The 27,230-nt window shown below is 38.5% G+C and overlaps 1 protein-coding gene across 4 annotated transcripts in view; it reads right to left on the reverse strand.

Moving 5' to 3' along the window:
* The window catches only part of HIVEP1 (HIVEP zinc finger 1), a 145,005-nt gene that overhangs the window by 79,065 nt on the left and 38,710 nt on the right, over positions 1-27,230 (reverse strand). The gene's annotated exons all lie outside the window — the stretch shown is intronic.

Consider the following 27,230-nt stretch of genomic DNA (forward strand, 5'->3'; position numbering starts at 1 on the left):
ATTTATCCTTCTCAGAAAGCATGCTTCCATTGTGACACTGAGAAAAATTTAAAACAGTTCAAAGAGGAAAGTAAAAGTCCCATCACGCTTGTAAAAATATGGATAGATTCAATGCAATGTTTCCTCTGTAAGAAAATCATCTTGATATCAAAGCTGACCATGGATGTAACAAAATGTACACAGACACATACAATGTTACCACTGAACCATTTTAAAGCTTTTAAATTATTTTTTTTGTCTCTTAATAACACATCACCCAGTTTTACTTTGCAGACAGTCCCTTAGTCTTCCTCAGCAGAGCCAAGAACTCTGTTAGGCCACCAGGTGCAAAATACACTTTTAATAGTGGGATAATTATACCTTTTTACCCCTACGGGGAGATGGGAAGACCCCTGGTTTTCATAGTTGAGTGTACATTGCCTAAGAAGTGAAGAAACAAAGCAAACTCCCCAAGTCTCCTTCCTGAAACCTCACACAGTTTCAGAACCCGTGAGCAGTCCAGCCAAGGAGATTAAGTTTGAAGAAAAGCTCCTTCTTTACATGACTGCCAAAGCAATGTGGCCCAAGGTCACATCCCTTATTGCCACCCTTCTAGCTCCTGCCTTGCCCTCTCTTATAAGTCACCTAAGACACCTGAAGTCCATCTGTGCTCATTTATTACCAGAATCATTTAAAAATCTGGGTATGAAGGCTGCACCCTGTATCAGTCAAGTCAGTACTAAGATTCCCAGGTGATTCCAATATGCAGCCAAACCTGAAAATCAATGTTCTCTAAATTATAGATACTATCAGGTCAAGATTTAAAATTGTGTAAAACCCAAGTAGTCACGGGAAAAAATCTTAACGGCTGGCTCCTCGGAGCAGCTTTTCATCAAGTAACAGGGACGGGGCAGTGACATCATCCGCCTCATGAAAGGGGCTGCTGCCTTTGGTGAATTCCATGGAAGACGAGGAAGGAAAGCTCCATGTGCGCTTCATGGCTACGGATGTTCAAGTCTATTGCTACAATGCAAAGCCAAAGCATACGTCCTTAATAAGCATTATATCACAGATAGATCCACTATTCATTACCAGTATGAGTCCTAAACTAAAAAATAAGTTTCCAACTGAAAAATGTATGTTTGAAAATACAAAAACTATTTAAACATAATAAGCTCCTGTGTAAAGATGCCAAAAATTGACATGGATTAATGTAGTTTTCTAATAACCGCATTAAAATACTTGGCCCCTTTTGGGTCAGATATTATTATTATTAGAGTATGACAACATTGGTTTCCTCTTCCCAGTTGATGATTTCTGATGTCGTGAATGGGAGCAGGTAGTCATGGTAACTCTGACAGGGAGAGAAAGGATTAGGAAGACAGAGTGTTCTTATCCTGAAAGGCTAAATGCCAGGTTCCACTGAACTTGAGTCACTAACCCAGGAATGGATTCATGCACTTATAAATACATGTGTGCACCCTCATGTGTGTGTGCATGCACGCACGTACACACACACACACACACACACACACCCCAAATTCAAGGGTAGGCCTGTAAATGTAGAGATGGTTGAGAGAGAACCAAGAGAGGTGGATCTCAAAGTCTGAAAAAGAACTCTTCTGGCTTTTCAGGCTGGCTGTCTTACCCTCCACCAGCAAGTAACACATACATTTTTCCCTACAACTTTTTAAAGGCCTCTTTTTTTTTTTAAGATTTTATTTATTTATTTGAGAGAGAGAGAGAGAGAGAGAGAGAGAGAGAGAGAGAGAGAGAGAGGCAAAGACATAGGCAGAGGGAGAAGCAGGCTCCACGCAGGGAGCCTGACATGGGACTCCATCCTGGGTCTCCAGGATCAGGCCCTGGGCTGAAGGTGGCGCTGAACTCCTGAGCCACCCGTGCTGCCCCCTTTTAAAGGCCTCTTAAAGAAAAAAAGAGAAAAAGACAGACAGACAAAATAAAATGGAGGACTTAAATACAAGGTGTTGCTATGATCTAGGGCAAAACTAAGCATACTGAGCTGTATCTGAGGGAAGGCAAGCTGTCCACTTCTATGTACCTGGAGGGCTCTTCTTGGGACATCCTCCTTATACCTCTCACTGGAAGCCCACTCGCCATTCTTTCCCTCATCAGGAAACAGTTAATGTTCACAGTATGCCCGGAACTGTGGTAATTGTACTATGGGCTGGAGTAAACAATAGTTTAATACTTCAGATTTCTGGTTCCACTGGTTCCATCTTGTGATCTCCAGTTACTACACAAATACAAATAAATCTATATTCTCTAAGAAGTAGGGGGAAAGGAGAGGGTGGAGGAAAGGATGAAGACTAAAAATATGAGGGCAGAAAGAAAGCAATAGAATAAATAACTACCCCAAACCCCTTCGGGTAGAAAAAGTATTTAGAGACACAAGACTGGATGAGGAAGTATAACTACCTTTCTTCTAGAATTCTAACTGGATGAAATGTCAGTCTAGGGTAAGGAATACTTTGCTATTTTGGTTTTCTACTACATACCTGGCAAAGAGCTATGACATGTGGTCTTCCCAGCTACCTGCCACTCTATTTACCATCACTGTGCTGGCCCTTTCTGCCCATGGATGTCCCAGCTCACAAGCTTGGATGTTATGGCTACATGGTTCAAGCCCTGGCCTACCAGTTGATACACAGCTAGCTTCCCTTCAGCAAGATTCAACTCTATAGGAAAATAAATTCCAAGACATGTGTGCCGTATTAAAGAGACTCTGAAAAGGCTTCTCTAGACTGTATGACATTAAGCACTTAACTGCATTCTAATGAAAAAAAGAACCAAGACTGATTGATTGATTTTGCTTGTACTCCTAACACAAATTTAGCAGACCCAACACACTCATCTAATGTATAGGTATGGCCACCTCTCACGGTTGTATTTAAAGGAATTTTATCTTTTATTTTCTTGTGAAAAGGAGAGACAGAAATTAACATGTGAATATTTTGCCTGAAATGCATTATTCACTCCAGAAATGCTGATTTTGGGGCACCTGGGTGCTCAGTCAGTAAGCATCTTTCTTTGGCTCAGATCACGAACCCAGGATCCTGGATCAAGCCCTGCGTTGGGTTCCCTGCTCAGCAAAGAGTCTGACTCTTTCTCTCTTCTGCCCCTTCCCATACTTGTGCTCTTTCTCTCTCACAGTCTCTCAAATAAACAAAATCTTTAATAAATAAATAAAGTTCCATATTCCAATTTTTAAAAAGAAACAAAAGAAGCACAATTAAAAAAAAAAACTAAGAGATTACCAATGTATTATTAGTGTATTGTTATACCACTATAGTTCAAATAATAATCATAAGCAAGAAATGATATATAAGTAATAAGTAAATGAAGCAAGGTACCCACAGGCCCAGCATACAGTAGACATTCAATAAAGGTCATGGCCCCCAGAAATAATCAGAGCCAACAGGAAATTAAATAATTTCTGAACTACCACTAGGAGTCAGGTTTGTACACACCAAAGCTGAAAAACATATCAAAAAGAAAAGAAAATGATTCCTAGAAATATGCTATCCAATGCTCTTAAATCCTTTGGATGTGGCAGGAGGAGGTTAAGAACTTAAAGATGAGAAAGAAAGTTAAAACAAAACAAAACAAAAAACAAAACCCAAGGAGTAAAACAATGCATATAGTATGCTTCCATTTGTGTCAGAATATATAAAGAATGTGTGCACACATGCGCCCCCGTGTGTGTGTGTGTGCATGTGTGTGTATATGTGTGTGCATGTCACAGAAGGCTCTATAACACTGCTGGTATTTACAGCCACCCTTGAAGAAAGGGGTCCACATAAGAAAGGTATATATTTCATTGTACTTTTTAATGCCTTTTCTGTTTTAGTTAATATTGTAGGATTTACTAAGTTCTGAAATGTAAACAAAAATATATGGTACAAGAATAAAACAATATTCCAACTACACAAATTAACCACCATTAGCATGTTGGCACATCAGATTCCAGGTTATTTTCCATGTGTGTATACACACACACACACACACACACACTCCTTAAAAATGAAACGACAGAAGAACTATATAGACACAATGTCTTTTTTTTTTTTAAAGGAATATCTTCCTCTTACTCCAATACTGATCCATCACTTTTTCAAATTTCATTTTTTAAAAAAAGCTACTTAAAAAAATAAAACAAAATTTCAAAATGTTTCTATTTAAAAAAATCCTTATGACAATACACACACGCACACGAGCATGCACATACTTTTGCATATGGTCTCAGGGGCTGCAGAGACCCTAATCCAGGTTAAAAACTTCTGACACAGACCTAATCTACACTATTACCATTCTTTTGCATTTTTTAAATTTTTATTTATTTGTGATAGTCACAGAGAGAGAGAGAGGCAGAGACATAGGAAGAGGGAGAAGCAGGCTCCATGCACCAGGAGCCCGATGTGGGATTCGATCCCGGGTCTCCAGGATCACGCCCTGGGCCAAAGGCAGGCGCCAAACCGCTGCGCCACCCAGGGATCCCTATTCTTTTGCATTCAAAGGTATATTTTCACAGTGATACTAAATATGTTTTCATTCTTTTTAGTTGTTCAATTTTTCCCAAAATAATTTAGCAATGTAGCTCTTACTAGTACAAACTATTCTTATGTAGCTGCATGAAAAAAAGGGGGAAAAAAGAGGTAATTGTAACAAATAATCTGTTCTTTTTCTTAATTTACCAGTCCTATTATATTTAACAACACTTTACAGAATAGAGAGTAGACAGGAAAGAAAAAAAAATCACTGTTCTCAGTACATCAGGCATTGTGTTTAGCACAGTACATTTCATTTCTTTCTTAGATCTAACCCTGTGCAAAGCTTAGATCTAGATACAGTGTCTACCCTTTGGAGGCCAGGCTCTTGAGATGAAAATATATTAATCAAGTAAAATGTATTAATGTATTAGTATCGATGATATATAGTAAAAAGTGATACCCTCACAATAGCAAAAGGAAGAAAGGAAACAAAGCAAAATTTTCATAGTACATGCCCAACACATAACCCACCTAATTTTTGCTTACAACAGCGTGTAGGGAGAGTAAGGCCCGGTGAAATATTCCACCAGCAGCCAGTCAACCTGAGACACCAAACTCATGAACCAAAAGGATCCGAGAACTGTCTTATTCCTCCACCATGCCAACTTGGGAGGCTTCCCAGAGTCTCTTAATTCCTTAAGTAATCATCTTACTAATATTATAAAACTCTTCCATTGAGAGCAAGAATTTATTATCTACTCATTTAGGATTTCTGGCGTCTGGTAATGCCAGAGTGGCTTAAAGAAGACTAACTTCCCCTGTCAATACAATAAAAGTATGTATGAAGTATTAAATAGCCAAAAAAAAGGAAGGTACTGGAGAGTGACCAGGAAGCAGATAGAAACTGGATAGGATTTGACCTTGGAAGGGTAAGAGGCAAACAATGTTAAGATCCACATTTCAATGGCCGTTTCCTGAGAGGCAATCACCAGTCCCTGAAGAGCAGAGGTGGAGCAAAGGGCACAGAGGTAGATTGTGGAACTGCTACAACAGCTGGTCATCGAGGGTGGGGGAAATCCCAGAGGGAGCCTCAAAGAGAAGAGCCTGGAATCTGTGAACAAGCCCCTCAAATCCTTGGTTGACTCTTAAACTGCTTGTATGGACCTTAAGGAACCTAAGGGAAACAAACCCAAGGGCAGGCTAAAAGATGGAGCAAAGTAACAGCAGCAACTAGCAGTATGAATACAGGGGACACTGAATTTGGAATTCAAGTCCTGTCACATTCGAGGATCCAGGCAAATACCTTGTATTTCCAAGGAAATCTCAGAAGGCCATGCCTTAGTATTAACATCACATCTTGGACTTGGGGCAAATCAAAGAGACCTACTCCAAAAAGCCTCCACAAGTTTTGGAAGATCTGATAGTAATTTAACCATCTGCTAGTACAAAACTCAACAGTCGTCAGATGAAAATGACAGAATCCAGACTTCTAATAACATATCAACCACACTGTTCTGTATATAACAGAACATTAGGAGGAAGATGAATCATGAAATTGCTACAGACAGAGAAGCCAGGAAAAAGAATTAGATCTATAGATGACAAAGACATAATTAGCAGATAAGAAATTTAAACTATTAACGCATGACAAAAAAATTACAGAAAAAAAGAGATGAATCTTGTAAAGAATCAATTGTAGGAGAATTTCAGAACATATATAAGAACTCTAAAAACAGTGGAAATAATATCAAGAAAATTGCAATATCTGAAAAAAAAATTTCACTGGATGGTACTAAGAATAGATCAAACACTACAGCAGAAAAAATTAGTGAACTTGAAGACAACTCAAAAGGAATTATCCAAACTGAAGCAGAGGGAAGAAACTGAAAAATAACATAGTCTCATTGCCCTGTGGAACAATATCAAGTAATCTAACATTAATATGTAACTAATGTCCCCAAAAGAGAGGAGAGAAAATGGGGAAGAAATAATAGCTGAAGAAATAATAGATGAATTGTTCCCAAATTTGACTAAAACATCAATCTATGGATCTAAGAAGCTCAGTGAACCCCAAGGTGGATGAACACAAAGGGAAGGACACATATGTATGTCCTAGTGCAACCGCAGAATATGGAGGAAGGAAGAGAGACAGGACAAATAAAAAGACTGTATTTCTCTTTTTTTCAATTCTAACCATTATAGCAAAAAATAAAACCAATATATTATAGGGTTTATAACATACACAGAAGTAAAATATGTGATTAAAAACATTAACTCATCTCAAATGCCCCCAAGCCCAAGGTCATCACTAAGTAACGAACTCATACAAATCTGAATCTTAATACCTTTAAAGTTATTTTATCTTACACCAAGTCTTAAAATGCTAGATTGACATGATTATTTTTTAAAAACCACAAAACTGAAATAGATTATTAGATGGTTTGTTCCCAACCTATTTTCTGGTACACATTTCACACAGCAAGCAGACTATCAGCTTTGGCAATCTTTTGAAAAACTGAGAGCATCCTCTCTTTTTAAATAAATAACAAATTATTTCATTCTATTAACTACTGGCAGAGTGTGAGCTCAAGTAAATGCTAGGGAAAATGAAAAAAGCTTCTGGGAGGGAAGAACGTGAAGAAAGTAGGAATGAGTACACGGCATGTGGGGTACAATGAGTAGGTGTGGTGTGGCAGAAAGTAAACATGCAGGGTGAGAAGAGAATGTGGTGAAAGGCTTAACATATCAGGAAAGTAATCAGAGAGTCTCAAATGACACAGAAGGTTCAGGTTTGCTGAGTAGGTGACGGATAGAGCCACACCACACATCATAGAGGCAAATGACCTACTTTCCCCCACATCTATTCACACCTGGCAATGTACATATATGACAGAGCAAGCGCTCTACTAGCATTTAGGAATCTACCGATCAATTACCAAATGAACAAATGAATAAAGAACCAAAAATGGTTTATTAGGGATGGGAAGTCCATTTGTAGACATGATAATGAGTTTAGAACATGAGTCCCAAGAGCTTATTCCAGGAGAGAGACTTGAAAGGAAGCTAAATAGAATTCTATTGACTGGTCAAGGCTGGACACACAGATTTGGAATTAAGAATCTAGACCTCATGTTTATTTTAAAGGATTCCAGTTTGTGTTGTAGCATGCTTAGTCACTAGAGAAAACTGAAAGTACTTTGCTCTCATACTACTTCAAGTACATATTCTGTAAATAACATTATGAGTGAGAAAATTAACATATCAGCAATAAACTGACAAAGACATTGACCGAATGAATGGTTGGGAATAAACGGCAACCCAAAATCCCACAGGAGGCTTGGATGCAGCCAAATTTTATCAGTAGTCAGCTCACTAGTAGGTGCTTTCCTACTAGTATGGCTTTTGCTTTCAATTTTAGTTTATAACTCCAGGGATTTGGGCAATGACTTTTTAAAGAATGAGAATCCTAATTTTTTAAAAAACATCAGAGGTTCAGACCAGCATAGATTGTATAATTCAGTTTTTAAAAAATGATGTTGTCATGTCTGCATAAACGTTTCTGAAAAGTAACAAAGAAATTAGTGTGAGTGCCTCTTAGAATGAGGATAAAGAACAGGGACAGGAGAAGGGAGAAAAGACAATTTTTTATTGTACATTGCTTCTGTACTAGTTGATCTTTAAAAAAAAAAACTAAGTGTATGCGTTATTCAGACTGCAGATGTATTACTTACTCATTTACATATATATGAATGCATAAAGATAGATGTATGTACATGTGAGTAGCCAAATCAAAAACAAAATTTGAATGCCTCAATTAAGAGTATATAAGTACTTACTTACATACTTAAAAAATTCATATATTATGTGTATTACATCTGTTCACCTATTAAATATACACGTATGCTCTCAGATTTTGTTTCTGTATTCTCGCTTAAATGATTATTCCATGTTTTCAAAGTCAGGGATGCCAGTTTCCTCCTTCCAAACTGAGGATACATTAACATGTACTGAATGGCAGTAATACCGCTGTAATTATTGCAACACACTGTTCTTTATACTTCCCTTTAACTTATTCAACTCAACATGTTAGTCAAAATATTCAGAGGTCAGATAATGTCTGTTTTTCACCTCAAAATAGTCCAATTTGCATCCCTGCCAAAGGGTAATTCCCTCACCAGCAAGAATCAGAAGGTAAAAGGATATGAAAAATTATAAGTAGGTGGTAGGGGGGACAGAAATAAGGTGAAAACAGACAAAGTCTACCAATTTTAGTCATCAACTACAGATATCATGTTTAAGGGGGGGAATCAGAGTCAAATAAACTAAAATACCCTCACAATATTTTGTCATTTATGAAGATCAAGCTGGGGGCCACTGATACGTACTCCTACAATGCCTAACACCCCACACTGTCCCTACGACAGCAGTCAGCTCATTTTACTGTGAGTAATGGCTTGCTTCAAGAATTACTTCCTAAAAAAAAAAAAAGAATTACTTCCTTACTCAACCAGTAGCCCATGAGGTCAGAGACCAGACAGGTGCTTATCAGCCCTGAGTCCGAAGCACAGTGTTGCATAAATGGCGGGTCAACTGTCCAATCATCTGGACGCTGGTATTGAACAAATGCCACAAATCCTAACCATTCTGTACTGTATAAATCTACACACAAGCGGGGAAGAATCTGATAACCACAAGAAAAGTAACCTTATGAAATTTCCAATTTTTGGATTAGCTACATCTTTTAGACAATCCTTATTAACTTTTCTGTGCTATAAAGTGAATAAATGCTCTAGTCTGGTCAAGTAGCTTTCCACTCAAGAACTCGCATGACAAAAACTCCCAAACTTTTCAGAGTTTCACAGAGAGAGAGATGAAAATATACACAATTATTTCCAGTTACAAATATCGTATGCCATAATTTTTAATGTGAAATGTATTAGCTTCTGAGTGATTTAGGTCATTACAAGTACAAAGTGGTAAAGAAGTACAGAAATGTATGGTGGTTGTTTGTGGGATCCACAGAATGAATGGCCAACCATGAACTTAAGAGTTAGCTTTTTATAAGTGGCCAACACACTAAGGGAGATATTCCCTAAACTGATTTTGAAATGAGTAACGCTTACAAAATTCCTCAAACGAATGCACTGGTTACATTATAAATTATATTTTAGAAAAACAAACTCAAATGATTGTTTGACGCTATGAGCCTGAATGGTCAAGTAACTGTTCATACAATTTTGCATATTTGTGTATGCAGACGTGTATAATGGATGATGTGTACGTTTGTATCATGTATGTTGTTATGCACGTTACCTTATTTGAAATATACTCACACACCATTACATGTATACATGCCTATGTTCCCTGTTAGTCTTCACTGTTACTGAGTAATAACATCTCATATAAGATAATGATAGCACTGGCCCTTCATACATGGAAGTGGTTCTGAATCAGTATTTATGAGAAATTTTACAAGGTATAAAATTGCCAATCCAAACTTTATAATGCAATCACTCTCACACACACACATACTCACACAACTCACAGGCTTTAATCAATCATCACAATTTAAACAATGAACAAATGTCATTTTTTCACAAAGGAAGTACTTGGCTAACTCCCACACACTTGCAAGGACTCTGGCCAAAAATAACAGTAATTAGACTTATAACTTCAGATGTATGGAGCTAATCTAGTCAAGCCAAAAATAGCTTTTTAGTCATTTATCAACTATTGTCATTTGCTTTAGAGGCTCCTGCATTATACAGACCCAGTTTGGCAAATCATGGTGAAAACACACTAAAATATAACTAAACGTAAGAAAATTTATAGTGCTTTTGTTATAATATTGTAGCACCTGAGAGATCACCATGATGTAATTACTGTGGATAGCTAGTAAGATTAATTCGTTTTTAAACTCCCTAAACCATATCTTAAATAAACTAGCAAAACAGAATTAACATATAACATGTTTCTTAAAGCTAATGGAGACATCCTAAGTTATCTCTTCCAACACATCATTAGAATCTCTGCTCTTGAAAACCCTCCTCTTGAGGGGGCAGCTTGGTGGCTCAGTGGTTGACCCTTCAGCTCAGGTCGTGATCCGAGGTCCCAGGATCGAGTCCCCCATTGGGCTCCCTGCATGGAGCCTGCTTTTCCCTCTGCCTATATCTCTGCCTTTGTCTCTGTGTCTCTCGGGAATAAATAAATAAAATCTTAAAACAAAAACAAAAGCAAAAACAAAAACCCTCCTCTTGAATGGGCAACACTGCCTTTTAGAGATGCCTACACTACACAGTTTGCCCTTCTCCCATCACTGCTTCAAATTCATGGGTATTCCTCGGGAGAAGTGCCTCCCAATGCTTCCCTTACACCTGCCTGGAAGTGCTCATCCTATTTCAGACCCTACTGAGGAGAAAGCTATCAAAATAGCGAAAATATGTTTGCTAGGTGCCCAACACTGTTCTAAGGACTTTATGAAAACTAACCCATTCGACTCTCACAGAAAACCTACCCGGGAGGAAGGAACTGCCCTTGTGACCTCCACTTTATAGAAGAGTGAACTGAGGCCCACAGAAGCTGGCTTCATAGGGCTGATGAGGAGACGTGCCAGATGGGAACCCTGGCACACTGCCTCCAGAATGTGCCCTCCCTACCCCTCTACCTCCACACGACCATACAGCTTCTCTACAACTAGATGGCTGTGGCTCTTCCCTGTGTATCCGTGCACAGCAAAATGGCATGCTGTCTGCTCTGGCAGTGCCTCCTCATCCTCTCTCATGTTTGCACTGTGAGACGCATGCTCTTGCAGCCCCTCCCTGGGCCCCTACTCTACGTGCACCAGCACTAACTACCCTAGCTCCTCCAGCATCAAGTTCGTGTGTGTCAGCTCGCTTCTTTCATCCTTGTATCACTCAAGTCATCAACTCCATGGCAAGGGTCTCCCACAGTCACTCTGTCCCCCAGACCTCACCAATGTTGCATGACCAAGCTTCACTCAACTCTCAGAATCTTCCAATAAATCCAGCAAAGACAGCTTCTTCCCTTCCTATACATCCCAAGAACTTTATTTGCTCTGTACTCCCATCTGTAATGAAGTGTCTCTTCAGTGGTATCAACTGTATCCCATTTGCCCATTTATTACTGGTGGTCTCATTTATTCCTTAAGTTCTCTATTACGTGGAAGCCTCTTTTCCATCTCTGCAATTTTGAAGCTACCTGCAGAGAAGAAAACCAATCCCTACGGCACACACACAACTCTAGAATCACGGCGTGTGTTCCAATGTGGCTGAACTCGTATCTGTCAGAGCGAATGAACAGAGATGAAGACCCACAGGGAAGAGGACTCAGGATGGAAAATGGAGTTGAAAAAGTCCTTCTCCAGGGGAAAATAAAGCAACCAATAGCTGATCAGGAGTGGGGCCTGTGGAGGAGGTGGGGGGCAAACCAAGAAATTAAGACTCCACGAAGCTGTCAGCAAAGGTGGCTTCTCCCCTCTCCTTTTGTCTTCCCCCTTTGGCCAGGCCAATGAACTGCAAGGCCTCAGTTCTGATGCAAAAAGGAATTTTTACTCTATTACCGTGGAAATCACTGACAGACACACTTAGCTACACACAAGTCCAACATCACAGTTTAGCTGTGTGGGGAGGCCAGGGGGCTAGTTTTTAGCATCACTGCTGAGGTAACTGGCATCACGATCCTGTAATACTAGCAACAGTGTAATTGCAACTCTGAGTGGTTTCCCCTACGATTATTAACAAAAGATCATTAGGTCATGCTCGTGTGATCTTACTGACTAAAAGAGCCTCAGAAAACAGCCTTTTGAGGTGATCTGCTGCGTGAAGAGAGAAGTTCCATTGGGTTTCCCTGGATGCTGTGCCGCAGACAGGGTCTGGGATGTTGTGTCCTTAGCATTTGTTAAATGTATGGCGTACGCTGTGCCCACTACAGAGATGCGCTGCTCTAAGGAATCTGCAAATTTCAAAACTGTGACTCAAAAGCAAGATATTCATGTGGTGTCCAAAAAGGTAATCACTTCACATGTGGATGCACTGGAGGAGAAAGCTCAGGAGCCAAGGAAAGAAACCAGGGTGGGGGGCGGGCAGGGGCAGGGACCCAAGAAGCAGCAGTAGCGTGCACCGAGGCACACCACTGGCCAAAACGGGGAGGTCCCCCGTCTCTCAAGATCACATCTGACCCTTCATGTTTTAAATATGCACTCACTTGGCAGTCACAGACATAAGACTCACGGTTTCCAATATTCACAAAGGTCTGGGACATTCAGTCACTTCTAACTTTGCTAAGAAACACACGTGAATCCCACACGCAGCCAAGCTGACACACAGAAGGTTCGCTCAGCTGGCAAGTTAGTCTTGCAGACTCCCCAGCATCCACCTCTCATACCCTCTTTGTTCTTTACTCTTTGCTGTCAGCACTGTAATACTCTAGCAAACCCCAAGTCTTCTGACTCTCCCTCCAGAAAGCTCTCCCAACTGTCCACCCCCAATGGCTGGTCCAGGCCCTCACTTTTTTTTCTTTTAAGATTTTATTTATTTATTCATGAGGGAGAGAGAGAAAAGGGGGGGGGGGAGGGAGAGACACAGACAGAGGGAGAAGCAGGCTCCACAGAGGGAGCCTGATGTGAGACTCAATCCCAGGACCCCAGGGTCATGCCCTGAGCCAAAGGCAGATGCTCAACCACTGGGCCACCCAGGCATCCCCAGGCCCTCACTTCTCACTGACATCCCTGCCACAGCCTCTGAGTTGGCTTCCATGTCTTTTCATGCCCTTCTTGGCCAACCCACACTCCACGTGCAGCCACACCCACCACAACTGCCAGTGTGCTCCCTCACATTATTCTTGTTTAGAGTGTCTTGGTCTATTCCATCAAAGTCCTCAACACACTCTATAATCATATTATGTTTATTTACTTGATTAATCCCTATATATCTCTAATAGTGGTCTTTAGCCAAGAATGATTTTGTCCCCCAGAAGGCATCAGACAATGTCTGGAGACATTTTTGGTAGTCACAATTGAAGGAGAGGGTCTGTGGCTGGCATCTAGAGGATGGAGGCCAGAGATACTGCTAAACGCCCTACTGACACACAGGACAGCTCCCTCAACAAAGAATGATCTAGCCCCAAACATCCTTACTGTCAAGGTCAAGAAACCTTGCTGTGTAAACTTGGACGCGTATTTGAAAGGATCTCTGCAAAACGGTTCAGTATTATTTTAATCATATCTTTTACTCCTCTATTCCATTCCTTCTAAACAGAACAATACAATATAATTTTGATCACTATCTTATATTTTAGCATTATGAATAAGAGTGCATGTTAGCCAGTAACTACTGCCATGGGGGTTGGAGGGAGCAGCCTTCCCATTAGCACTAAGATTAAAGTATTCACATATATTCCATCATTAAGAACCCACCAAAAAATTGAGGCATGAGCAGCCCTAACTTCTGCTATGTCACTCGGCTAAGACATGGAAGGCTGGACATCCCAGGACACCTGAACACAAAACTTTCTTGCTACCTCCGGTTATAGTTTTCACATGAAAGAAACAATAAAGTGTGATGGTTGTAGACTTTCATGGGTTCAAATCCTGCCCTCCTTCTTATCTCTCTGATATTGGACAAGTGACTCGATCCTACAAGTCTCTGTTTCCTAATCTATAAAATGGGTAAGAAAACAGCACCCACCCCACAAAGTTGCATAAGACTGAGAAAAGGCAACAAGGGGAAATGTTTAAAAGAATACTCAGCTTACAGTTGATACTCATTAAAAATTATTTATTATTGAGGCGCCTGGGTGGCTCAGTCCGTTTAGCATCTGACTCTTGGTTTTGGCTCATGTCATGATCTCAGGGTCATAAGATCGAGCCCCGTAGTGGGTGCTGTGCTCAGCAAGGAGTCTGCTGAGATTCTTTCTCTCCCTTTTCCTCTGCCCCTCCCTCCCCATTATTTTATCTCTATCTAAAATAATAAATGCATCTTTGAAAAAAATTACTTATAATTACCTAACAAATATGCAAATATTTTACACTTCATAGCCCTTTGACTTGCATGAGTGATCAAGAAAACTAGTTCTGGTTTCCTTGTTGAATCAGTGTACCTTGGAATTAATTTGACAACTAAGAAAAGCAATGAAAATGTCAAATTCATCAATATCTGTACCTAATAACTCATGAACTTTTGTCTATAAATATTATATTTAAAAAGTTAGGAAATTCAATCTTATTATACAATATTTCCAATACAAAGAGAAATTATTAGTAAGCCAAATAATGTTATCATTTAAGGAATAGTTTTTTTATACATATAATTTCCAATAAATATTTTTGGAACAATGTTTGAAGTACCCTAGCTTGAAGTTAACACTTTCTAAGTAAATTCTGTAATAAATCTGTATATTACATTACAATTCTTTTCAGAAGCACTGTGTACCACTCTATATGACACTATGTATAAATTTTAATAATGCTATCTGATAAAAAAAAAAAAACCACTTGGTTTGGCATTTCTTTCACAGACTAAACAAGCAATTAGTTGTCATTCTTAAAATAAGTTGTACTATGCATTAGGCAGCCAACACCAGTTACAACCTTACAACGTATTCTTCACCTAAGCCATTTCTGACTCAACTACTATAAAAACAGTATTAATATTCAGTTCTCATTCAGATTTCATTAGAAAACTGAAAAGTCAAGGTTTTTTTTAAACTTGGTAAATTTAAGACATGATACGATTTCCTCAAGAGAAACATAAATTCACCCAAAAATATTTTAAACAGTAGTTCCAGTTAAAATTACCAACCGCATTTTATCTTTAAACAAAGGCATTATCCACAATTTTACCCACGAGAAAACAAAAGACTACTATATCACCAGATTCAATTTACCAGCTACGTGAAGAAAACAAAAAAAGTCCTAAAATGATCACGCTACAAACTCATTAACACAAGGCTCTATTTGATCTGAAACTACAGCCCCCCACACACACCCTGCAAAATACAGTGATGACAAGATTCATCTGTTAAGATCAAGCACATTCAGCTACACAGACACACAACTGGTTTTCTTCTACCTGTTAATGGAGAAGAATCCTTACAACTTTTATTGTTTTCCTTTCTCCTGTGTTACCCAGCTACCCTGCTCTCTCTCTCCTCGTCTGTAAATTAAGGACTCCAGGTTAGTAACACATTCATCTCTGGTTGCGATTTGATCTACCATATTAGATGAGCTTTTTCTGAGTGTATCATTCCCATCGGAATTTATTCAACGTACTGTTTATGTCATTTATCTCTATGCCAACAGGCCAACCAAAGTTAAGTTTCTCATTAGAACAAGGGTGTCCGTCGGGGTTAAACATGCTTAAACTCTTCTAAGCCAATCTCGTGTGTAAGAAATCGTAGGAAGCGTGGCCATACATACAACATTACAATCCTTTCAGTTCACATAGAGAATCCACAGGCCCGTCCACCAACATGCCTGTCACCCCCAGGGGTCTGTGCACAGTCACGTTACCAGCCATGACAGGTCACCAGCCCCCACCTGCGCTCCCTGCCCCTCCACGTCACGTTCACGTTCGGGAGCAGCTCTGAGAAGCAGCCGCTGTCTCGGGCTGGTCCTGGGAGTCCTCCCCCACTACCTCTCCATGGCAACCGCAGCCACAGAGAAGCCGGCCACCTCTTACGCAAATGAAAAGAGGCCACAAATGTCAGCAGTCACAACATCCTCCTTTTCCCTCCCTACTTAATTTCCTTCTTAAAGTAACAGCGGTGCATTCCTCGTTCTTTGCATTTTAGAGCACCTTCCACCACCGTTCAGATGGATGGGAAAGAACTTAGGAAAATCAGAGTTAAAAATCCATCTGTGTGACCACTTACATAACAGGACTGAGGCCCCGGAGAGGATTCTGATTTGCTGGGCTTTCATTTACCAAGCCAGCATCCCAGCACGTCCCCTTTGTATCTGGGCATCCCAGTATTTGAGACGAGAATCCTTTAAGATATTAACCATCCTATTTTTGGCTTCCTCAGAGAAAGACGAGAGAGAGGGAGAGAGAGAGAGACAGACAGACAGACAGACACTGGTCCATTGGGATTACTCAGTACTCGATATGCATTGTTTCTTTTGTAAGTTCATATTTTTATAGAAAAGTCAAGGCTCTCTTTCTTACTTTCTGAACCAAACGGTCATTATCTAAATCACTGGCAATACTGACACTGGCAAATGTTCCCTGATCCAAGAGCCTTACGTTACAGCAGCATTTGGCTTTAAAAATGATCTTCTTTCTGGAATCCACATTTACAGCCTTATGGATTTTATAAAAAGGGGGGAGGAATACATTTACCCCCCCCCCAAAGACTCTGAGGCATTTTTTTTTTAAAAAAACAGACATAATAGTTATCAGAATAATTCTGATTATCTAGATTCCTTCCTGCCCACGAGGAGACAACTAAACGTGCTGGCTTCAGGGATTTCTCAAGTCTAAACCTAATATCCTGCTCATTCTACAATTACCTGAATAGTGATAATTAATTCTTATTAAAGACTCTTTTTTCTTAGTAAGGATTCTGAAGAAATATCAGCCTCCCCCTTCCCAGCCTACAAAGAATAGGGTTATATTCACCATTCTAATTTATTTAGAAAAAAAAAGTTGTAATTTTAAATATGCAAGAAAGGAGCATCTTAACCAACCCTGAGCATACAAGAAAACAACATTAACTAAAATGTCCTACAGCACTCAGGTCAGGAGATATGTGATTGGTAGTAAAACGGTACAATGAGCTATTTCATAAGAATATAATGCAATCACTAGTTTTTTGAGTCTTAGATAACAGAAAATAGGAGAACTGAGACCACCTCTGAAAGCTCCTTTAATGTGTGACACTGGAGGGTGTACAGATTAATATCAAGATCCTTTTGTAGATAACAGATTCCTGTGCAAAACTAACAGAATGAGGGCGAGGAGGAGTACTGAAGTTTGTTTTTCAACTATCGAGACTACGAATTCCCAATGACTTCAAATCTGAGGACCAATTTTTAACCAAAAATTCTGTAGTCTTCCCTGTATTAGGAGCTATGCCTTTACTATTTGTAGATGTCAGAAGCAGATCAATGATAAAAATATATAAAAGAAATACTTCTATGTGGATCTGTAATTCATTAGTGACAATTGCATCCACATTCATTGATCTACTTAAAATATAGTAGCATCAGAGCGCCTGGGCGGTGCAATCAGTTAAAGGTCCAACTTTTTCTTGATTTCTACTTCAGGTCCTGATCTCAGGGTCATGAGATCAAGGCCCGGCATCAGGCTCATGCCCAGTGTGGAGTCTGCTGAAGACTCTCTCTCCCTCTCCCTCTGCCCCTTCACCCTACTCTCTTTAAAATAAATGAAAAGGGGATCCCTGGGTGGTGCAGCGGTTTGGCGCCTGCCTTTGGCCCAGGGCGCGATCCTGGAGACCCGGGATCGAATCCCACATCAGGCTCCTGGTGCATGGAGCCTGCTTCTCTGCCTCTCTGCCTGTGTCTCTGCCTCTCTCTCTCTCTCTCTCTCTCTGTGACTATCATAAATAAATAAATAAAATAAATTTATTAAATAAATAAATAAATAAATAAATAAAATAAATGAAAAGAATCTTAAAAAAAACTATATATATATATATACACACACACACACACACACACACATATATGTAGTTAATAGGTATATAATAGTATAGATATATAATTTATATGTCAGCACCAAAATATATTAAATGAATAAAAGATCATCACCAAATAGGATTTATCTCAGGAATATAATGACAGGCTTGACATCAGAAAAATCCATTACTAAATTCACTACATATTAAGGAAAAATGTGAACTATAGAAGCCAATTTCTAATGATAAAATTTTCATGCCCATTCCTACAAAAATACTCAAAAAGTTATGATTAGAAGATGATTTCTAAAACTATGTAAAGAATATTCACCAGAAGCTAACTGCAACCATCATATTCAACTGTGGACTAAAGGAAACATTCCCATTAAAGTCAGAATTTTAGCAGTGATACTATTTAATATTCACTAGAGGTTCTGGACAATTTGATAAAATAAGAAGAAAAAAATTTAAGAGGTATGAAAATTATAAACGTAGAAACAGAATCACTTATTTGCGGCTGATATACTCTAACTAGAAAAATCCAAGAAAATCAAATGAATTGGTAAGAGTAAGAAAGAATTCAGTCAAGTGGCCATACACAAAGTCAACTTATAAAAATCAACAGTTTTAAAGTACTTTCAAATTTATCACAAATAAAACGAACAATAGTACACAGAGAGAAGAGAAAGAGAGGAGAGAGAGAGAGATGGCAAATGCGACAAGATGCAAACAGCTGTGAATTTAAGTGTAGGACATTGGGTATTTACATTAACCTTCTTACTTTTAAGAGTACCACACTCTCTTCAGTCTAAGGCTCCATGCAACATAAGTAAATTTGAGATACTTCCTTCCTCTTCAAATCTTCTCACCCTGCACAGTTACCCTACTAGCACTTTGTAGATCCCACTTTACCTCCAAATAAATCCTAGGGCATTTAACTCGATTTTCAGCTCTATATTCTTCACTTTTGTTTCTTTATTAACTCATCACCTTGTATCTCAGATTTTGTTTCTGACTTTGGCATCAGATCAAGGCTGAATCTAACCTGGACCCCAGATCAACTGCCTACAGCCTTTCTCATCCAATGTGACTTCTGCTAACTAAACTGGTGAGCAATCAAATATATACGAACCAAATATTAACTCACCCTTTCCATAAAGATTCCACAAGGCACAATTCCCCTAAATGATGTACAATATCCTCTCATGTCTCACTGTACTAATTTCATAAACACCACTGGCCTCATAGGACCCTGGTCTTAGGCACATGTTTACATCATTTTGCTTATTTTGTGCTTAACTTGCTTTGTGAGCAGGCCAATGCTTTTTAATCATGGTGATGAAATCTCATGCTTCGAAACCACAGTGCTGGCTAAAAGAATTCAACTTATACCTTGAAATTTGCTAGCTCAGATAAAAAATTCCAGCTCAGAAGTCAAATACTCAACCAAAAGGATTAATATTTCTTTTCCTCCAGACTGGGTATTTGGTGAGAACAAAACACTATATAAATAAAGGGTCTGAATTGTATCCTCTGGTTTGTGACAGCTCCTCAGATAAAACATAGAGGCTTTCTATTTTAAATAGAAGGCACAAAAGAGAGTAAAATTAATGAGAATGCTCTTAACTGAAGAATTAATTGTCTTTTCCTACAAGTTTAGATTCCTCAAGTATATGTTCTAGTGCTACACTTGTAACTTTTGGTTTATAACAGTTATTACAAGTATAATTCTATAATCATTTAATTACTTCACATAGGTAATTATTTAATATAGTTATTAGATAATTATTTAATATAATACTTTTCAACCAAGCAGTAAGCTCTGTAAGAACAGGAACTCTGTCCATCTTGGCTTGCACTGTAATCTGAATACCTAGCACATATTTGCTCAACTTATATTTCATGGAAGTGTGAACAAAAGTAGATCAAACTGAAGCTAACAAAGATAATTTTCTAAAAGGGGGATTTAAAATGCAAAGAAATACTTCTTAAAATTATTGCAGCATAAACACAAAAGTAACTCAATCTCGAATTATATTCTCAAATGCTCAGGCTTTTTTTTTTTTTTTTAATTTGAGAGACAGCAGGAGAGAGCATGTGCAAGTGGGGGGATTGGTGGCGTGGGGGGGAGAGAGAGAGAGAGAGAGAGAGAGATAATATATCCCAAGCAGACTCCCCAAGGAGCAAGGAGCTCAATTCAGGGCTTCATCTCAGGACCACGAGGCAAAATCAAGAGTCAGACAATTAACCAACTGAGCCACCCAAGCTCCCAAATGCTCAGGCTTTTTAATGAACAAGAAGCAAGCCATTTTTGATCAAGTAATAGGTTACGCCATCAAATCAGGCATGTTAGTTATAAAAGTGGAAAAAAGGGTTCCATGATAACCATTAAATAAAATGGAAACAAATTAATCATCCCTCAGCAAGAGAATGTTAAGTATAAAAAATTAATATGAAGCAAAATATCATGGAGTCATTTGAAACCAATATCTATAAGGAATTTTAATGACATTGCAAAACACTAGTGGCCAATACTATCAAAGGGGGGGGCGCACCACAAAATACACACTATATTATCCCAACTGTGTTAAAAAATTCATACAAATTTATGTTCAAATTGTTAGTTGTTATTACTGGATGGTACAATTAATTATGAGTGACTATAATTTTTGAGTATGCAGATCTTTGAAATTTTCTCCAAAAAACATACTAACAAATGATTTTTTAAAATTTTTTTTTATTTTTTATTTTTTTTTAGTAAATACATCTAAGGATGGGGAGAGAAGACAGGCTGTATTCTATTCCTGATAGTTTAATTTCTTCCACAGCATAACCGTTGGTATTCATCCAATTATTTACACACTCATTGGTCAAATAAGTTAACTAAATATTAGACCCCAAATATAATACTCCAAGTCCCTCAAATTGCCATCACAATTGCTGGATTAAAGTGACTGAGTATAGAATAGATGCTTTCTATCCATTGCTGAGAACCATGAGCCATGAGAGCTAGTGGCGTTCAAGTACAGTGGGCTCTACTCCAAACACAGAAAAGAAAGACAACCAACTTTTTCCGATACTAACAAATTGTAGGTCCTATCTCCACATGGGGAATGATGAAAATGTACGCTCCCCTTGTTATCCTACTTGTGAGATTCTTCACTGAAACAAAGCAACAAAAACTCTTAAATATGGAACAATCACTATGCACCAAGATGTTCATCATGATAGTGTTTATTCTGGAAGAGAAGTGGAAGCCACCGTACAACACAGCCTGTGTGTTTATTCCTGTGTTTTTCTGTCTTCTCTTGTTTTGCTTGGGGCTTGACAAGGCTGCAAAAGGAAAACTGGTGTTTTCTTTTCTCTCCAAACATATCCTGGTTGAATCAGTACATAACCTCCATACACGTTCCCCACCACTACCACCACTTTGGTTTCTGTCAAGACAGGGCATCAATTCTGCCCTTAGGGCTGCAGAGTCTGAGAACTGCCCACACTCTCTCCTCAGGGCCTTAGAATATTTCCATTGGTCTCCTGTCCCAAAGACTTGCAGGTATCTATTTAGGTTTTTCTGTTATATCCCAACATTTGGGTTAATTATACTTAAAAATGTTTGCCTTAGAGTAATAGTCTTTTTTTTCCCATAGTTTTTAACATTGTTTATTAGTCAGAGTCTCTTTTTGTACTCATATTTCTATAGTCATAGAAAGCTTATTTCTATGCTGTTTCTCTTATTTTTACCCTTGATCTTCTAACTTGACCAGGAGAAAAACCCCAGTCTTCTTTTAAACAAACCATAAACTGACAGGACAGTTTAATGTTTAAAAAGCAACAAGCAAAATTTGGCTAGACAGCCTCAGAACCTATCAACATATAAAAGAGCAATTAGGGAATATTTATAAAAATTTTATATCTCGTCTCCCAATCTGTATTCTGAAACACCATTTATAGTAGGGACATATATCCTTTCAGATTTTCCCCCAAAAGAGGGATGTAAATTAAAGCAGCTGCACAGAAAGTCTCCAGATCTAAGGGGAAATTATGCTGCAAAATTATAACAGGCACATAGTCCAGTTACAAGAACTGTACAGCTTTTCCGGTAGTGAAAATAAACTACTTTAAAACCTATGCCAATGAGAATCTTCACCACTCCAAGAACTCACCGTCTGAAGGTTTGTTAAAAGTCTTCAAAAAGTACCGTTTGCCAAGCATTTTGGCATATGGTTTTAGATCACAGGGACCACGGTTACATGAACTAAAATTTCTAGCTTATAAGGAGTTATCTAGTTTTAATTTGGTGAAATGAGATCCTCTGGTTTCATATTAGGATGAGAAGAGAAAGTGAACTGAGACAACATGGTCCTCTGGGAATAGCGAGGGTTTTGTTTTCAGACAAACTGAGGTTCAGGTCCTGGTTCTGTCACTAGTTAGCTGTGTGATAGTAGCACACGTTCTAACTGTCACACCTCAGCTTTATCGTTAAAAAAAAAAAAAAAGAAAGTCATCTGCCTTCCCAGATGGCTTTAATTCCTGAAAGAGATCTCTGATGTAACAGAACACAGAGGAGGTATTCAATAGATGCTCACTCTCTCTCCCCTCTTCACAAATACACATTTCTAAAACTGCCTAAATAACTTTGTACACATAAGGGTTAGACACAACTGTTTCATGTACTATGGGCGGCACATTTAGAACATGAGTTTTTTTTTTTTTAATAGCATTTAATAAAATTAAAATGTGTTAACATAAACATCCTCAAGTATTATGACATGTTGCACAAAGCCCTCTCTAGGAAGCCTTTAAAATATGTATTTGCCCACTTTGGGTGCTTCTGGTAATAATATACAGTTTAGGATTTTAGCTTGTGCCTTTGCTGAGTAAAACAACACAAAGAGAGTGAATAGGTATGTTTACCATCTGAATGGATATACTACCGTTTTGGTACCCTAGGAAGACAGTTCTTGATGCATCTGTAGTCACGTACCAATGGAAGTTAGAGTTTCCAAATACCACTTTCAACCCAAAGGTATGTTTCACAAGTTAGCAACAGCTGTCGCCGTCCCTTAGATTTGTATTGGCTAACCACACACCATGGCATGCTTTACTCATTTGGAAAGTCCCCCACACGGTACTTAAACTCATTTTGAAACCAGAGAGGATAGTTCCTCCTATAACTCATCTGAGCAAGTTTATAGAAAAGAACAGTTTTTCAGAAAGCCACAGAGTTTCTCTCCCAAGACTGTTCAAGCACAATTATGGGCAAGTGTAATTATGGAAAAAGAAGCTAGCCAAAAGTAAAGGGGGAAAAAAAAAAAAAAGCACAGTGCATAAGAGTTATAAAGGGAAAAAAAATAACAAAAACAAAAACTTTAATCCCTCTATTGAAACAATTTTAGAAATACCTACTCATGTACCATCCCTCCCTCATAATGTCCCCTCCTCACAGGGGGGAAAAAACCCAGTTACAGTCTGTATATTCATTTGTAAAGTATAACCAGGTGAGATTCCTTTCCTTTGGAAATATAAAGCACAGATCAATGTACACATACGTACATACGCCTACATTTTTGTATTTTACCTATAAATTATGTAATATATATGTATATACACACATAATAAAGACAAAAAGGGAAGAATAAACCATAATTTTTCTTAGATACCTACTAAGTTTTTTTTAACTGAGATATACTAGACATATAACATTACAACATAATGATTTGATATATCTATGTATTGTCAAATCATCAACATAATAATACTATGGTAACATCCATCACCATAGTTAATTTTTTCCTTGTGATGAGAAGTTTTAAGACCTACTCTGTTAGCAACGTTCATATATACAATACAGTACTGTTAACTATAATGGCCTTGATGAACATTACAACCCAGGACTTATTTATTCTATAACAAAAAAGTTGGTATCTCTTAACCACCTCTACTTCCCACCTCTGGCAACCACCAATCTGTTCTCTGTATCTACGGATTCACTGTTTTGTGGTTCTTTTAAAATTCCGCATACAAGTGAGATCATACTGTATTTGTCTGATCTATTTCTCTTAGCATATTACTCTCAAAATCTATCCATGTTGTTGCAAATGGCAAGGTTTCATTCCGTTGTTCTGCCTGCATAATATTCCACTGTATTTATATACCACATCTTTTTTATCCATTCATCCATCGATGGACATGGGGGTTGTTTCCATGTCTTGGCTGCTATTAACAAAGCTGCAGTGAACATGGACGGGCATAGATCTTTTCAAGTTATACATTCTTTGGATAAATACCCAGAAGTGGAATGGCTGGAGTACATGGTGGTTCTGCTTTTCATCTTTTTGAGGAACCTCTGTATTACTTTCCAGTGTGGCTGCACCAATTTACGTTCCCACCAACAGTGCATAAGGGTTCCCTTTTCTCCCACATCCTTACCAACGTTTGTTTGTCTCGTCTTTTTGATAACAGCCATTCTAACAGGTTTGAGATGATATCTCACTGTGGTTTTGATTTGCATTTTGTAGATAATACTGATGTTCAACACCTTTTCATGTAGCTGTCAGCTATCTGTATGTCCTCTTTGGGAAAGTGCTCAGATCCTCTGCCCATTTTACAAAAGGATAGTTTGGTTTTTGGCTATTCAATTGTATGACTTTGGACATTAACCTTGTATCAGCTATATAATTCACAAATATATTTTTCCATTCTGTAAGCTGCCTACTCGTTGTGTTAATGGTTTCTTCTGCTGTGCAGATTTTTAGTTTGATGTAGTCCCTCTGGTTCATTTTGCTTTTGTCGCCTTTGTTTTCGTATCGAATCCAAAAATACATTGCCAAGACCAATGTCAAGAAACTTACTGCCTGCTTTCTTCAAGGTATTTTATGGTTTCAGGTCTTACATTTAATTTTTGTTTTTTGGGTTTGTTTGTTTTTAGATTTTACTTATTTATTCATGAGAGATGCAGAGAGAGGCAGAGACACAGGCAGAGGGAGAAGCAGGCTCCCTGAGAGGAGCCCGATGCGGGACTCGATCCCAGGACCCCAGGAGCACAACCTGAGCCAAAGTCAGATGCCTAAACACTGAGCCACCCAGGCGTCTCAGGTCTTATGTTTGAATCCTTAATCCATTTTGGGTTGACCTATGTGTATAGTCTACAATAGCAAAGGAATCCAGCTTCATCCTTTTGCCTATGTCTGCCCAGGTGCCACAGCACCATTTATTGAGAAGACTGTCCTTTCCCCATTGCACATTGTTGCCTCCTTCGCCATAAACGATTGGCCTTTTATGTGTGGGTTTATTTCTGGGTCTTCTATTCCATTCCATTCATCTATGTGTCTGCTTTCATGCTGATATTACACTGTTCTGATTCTTACAGCTTTGTAGTATGGTTTGAGATCTCAAATAAGGCATGTGAGAAAAAGGAAGGTTATTTAACAAAACCACTCAAACTTGCCAGAAGAGTATATACTTATTAGCTAGAAATCCACAAATACCATTTGTTTTTAAATAACGTCAAATCATCTGTAAATCATACTTTCATCTTTTTTTTTTTTTTTTTCCTACACAGAGGTTGTTTTTATTACCTGAGTGAGCAAAGAGGAAAATACCTGTTTCGGCTAATTGTGTTGATTTGTGGATGGAAAAGTGGATAAAGTTCATACATCAAAAAGCACTAGTGAAATCTGTAATGTTCTAGAATCATTTAAAGAGAAGCGATGTACTCAAGCATAGCAACTGTCACAACGGTCGTGCAAACCCCACCTCCTCCGCCAAACACAGAAACCTAGCTAGTCACACCCCACAAGCTACCTGAGGAGGTCAAATACCACTCGGCTCCTCCTCCCCAAGGTGATGACCCCGTGGAGCAAGAAAGAGTGAGAGAGAGGAGGGCAGGCCCAGAGAAAACCTCCAGCTAGGCAGCTGCTCATGATGAGGGCTGTGTGCCAAGATCACCTCTCCTTTGAAATACATAATAAGTATCATTAAGCCTGAATTTATAGATACCCAAAGATTTCTACATTTTTAACACCTCTTTCAAGGGTGCTCCTATTATCTAATAATCTAAATCTCAAAATAAGTGTTTTGGTTATAAATGCTTTGGGGAATTCACCCTCCTTACCCCCACACACACCTCTGCTCTTCCCTGTAGATACCCAGGAGTTGACTATATGCCAGAATCCAGAATCCAAAATAGCTATTTTAATATTTTCTTATACTGACATTCTTATTAAAATGCAGTAAGCAGCCAGTGTGTTCCACAGATATCACATAAACACTTTGAGGTTTGCTTTTGGTTTGAATTGAGCAGACTAGTGGTGAGAAAAATAATACCAAAATGTTCCCAAGCTGAAAGAACAGCTTCACCGTTTTGCTCAAAGGCAAGTCAGTATCTGGGTAGAAAGTGTCACAAAACAAGCGTGTGTGCCAGTTTCACAAAGGGTGAGGATATTTTTATTTAAATAATATTTTAAAAAAGAAAAATCCATTTTTAACTTCTAGAGCTGTTCAACTCAACTGGAAAGTTCTTTTGAAAAATAAGCCTTCTATTTTGGACTTTTATAGTGAATTTTCAAACAGTGTATCCAGGTCCCCATAACAATAGATTCACCATGCACGTTTTGAAATACCCCATGAATCACAAGTATCATCTTGATTACAAAAAAAAGAAGAAAAAAGTTAAGAATTTTGGGAAGGATGGTGGATATTTTCGTTTGGTAGACTAAGAGATGTCTGTAGAGAGATAGGGTATTAAAAATACAAGACATCTCTCTCTTGAATACTAAAATGATCATTTAATGTCTGGGTGACAAAGTTAAGAAAATTATACTAATTCTTTATTCAAGCAAATTTTCATTTCCTTATCTAAAGATGTGGAAAAATTTGGATTCTTGGGCCCCTCTGACATGCTGTTTTCAGGAACAGCGTTGAGATGCCTTCCTGTGGCCAGTCATCTGCTCTGCACCACACACCTGCTCGCACTACTGGGCCCCAGAGTACCTAGAATTTGTGACTCTACATGAGAGTATCAGTTGAACAGAAAGCCTGAAACATCTATGGGGGGAAAAAAAAGGTCCATGTTTCCTATACAGGAGATTC

This window comes from Vulpes lagopus, chromosome 10 (genome assembly GCF_018345385.1).
Source record: "Vulpes lagopus strain Blue_001 chromosome 10, ASM1834538v1, whole genome shotgun sequence".
NCBI classification, from domain to species: Eukaryota; Metazoa; Chordata; class Mammalia; order Carnivora; family Canidae; genus Vulpes; species Vulpes lagopus.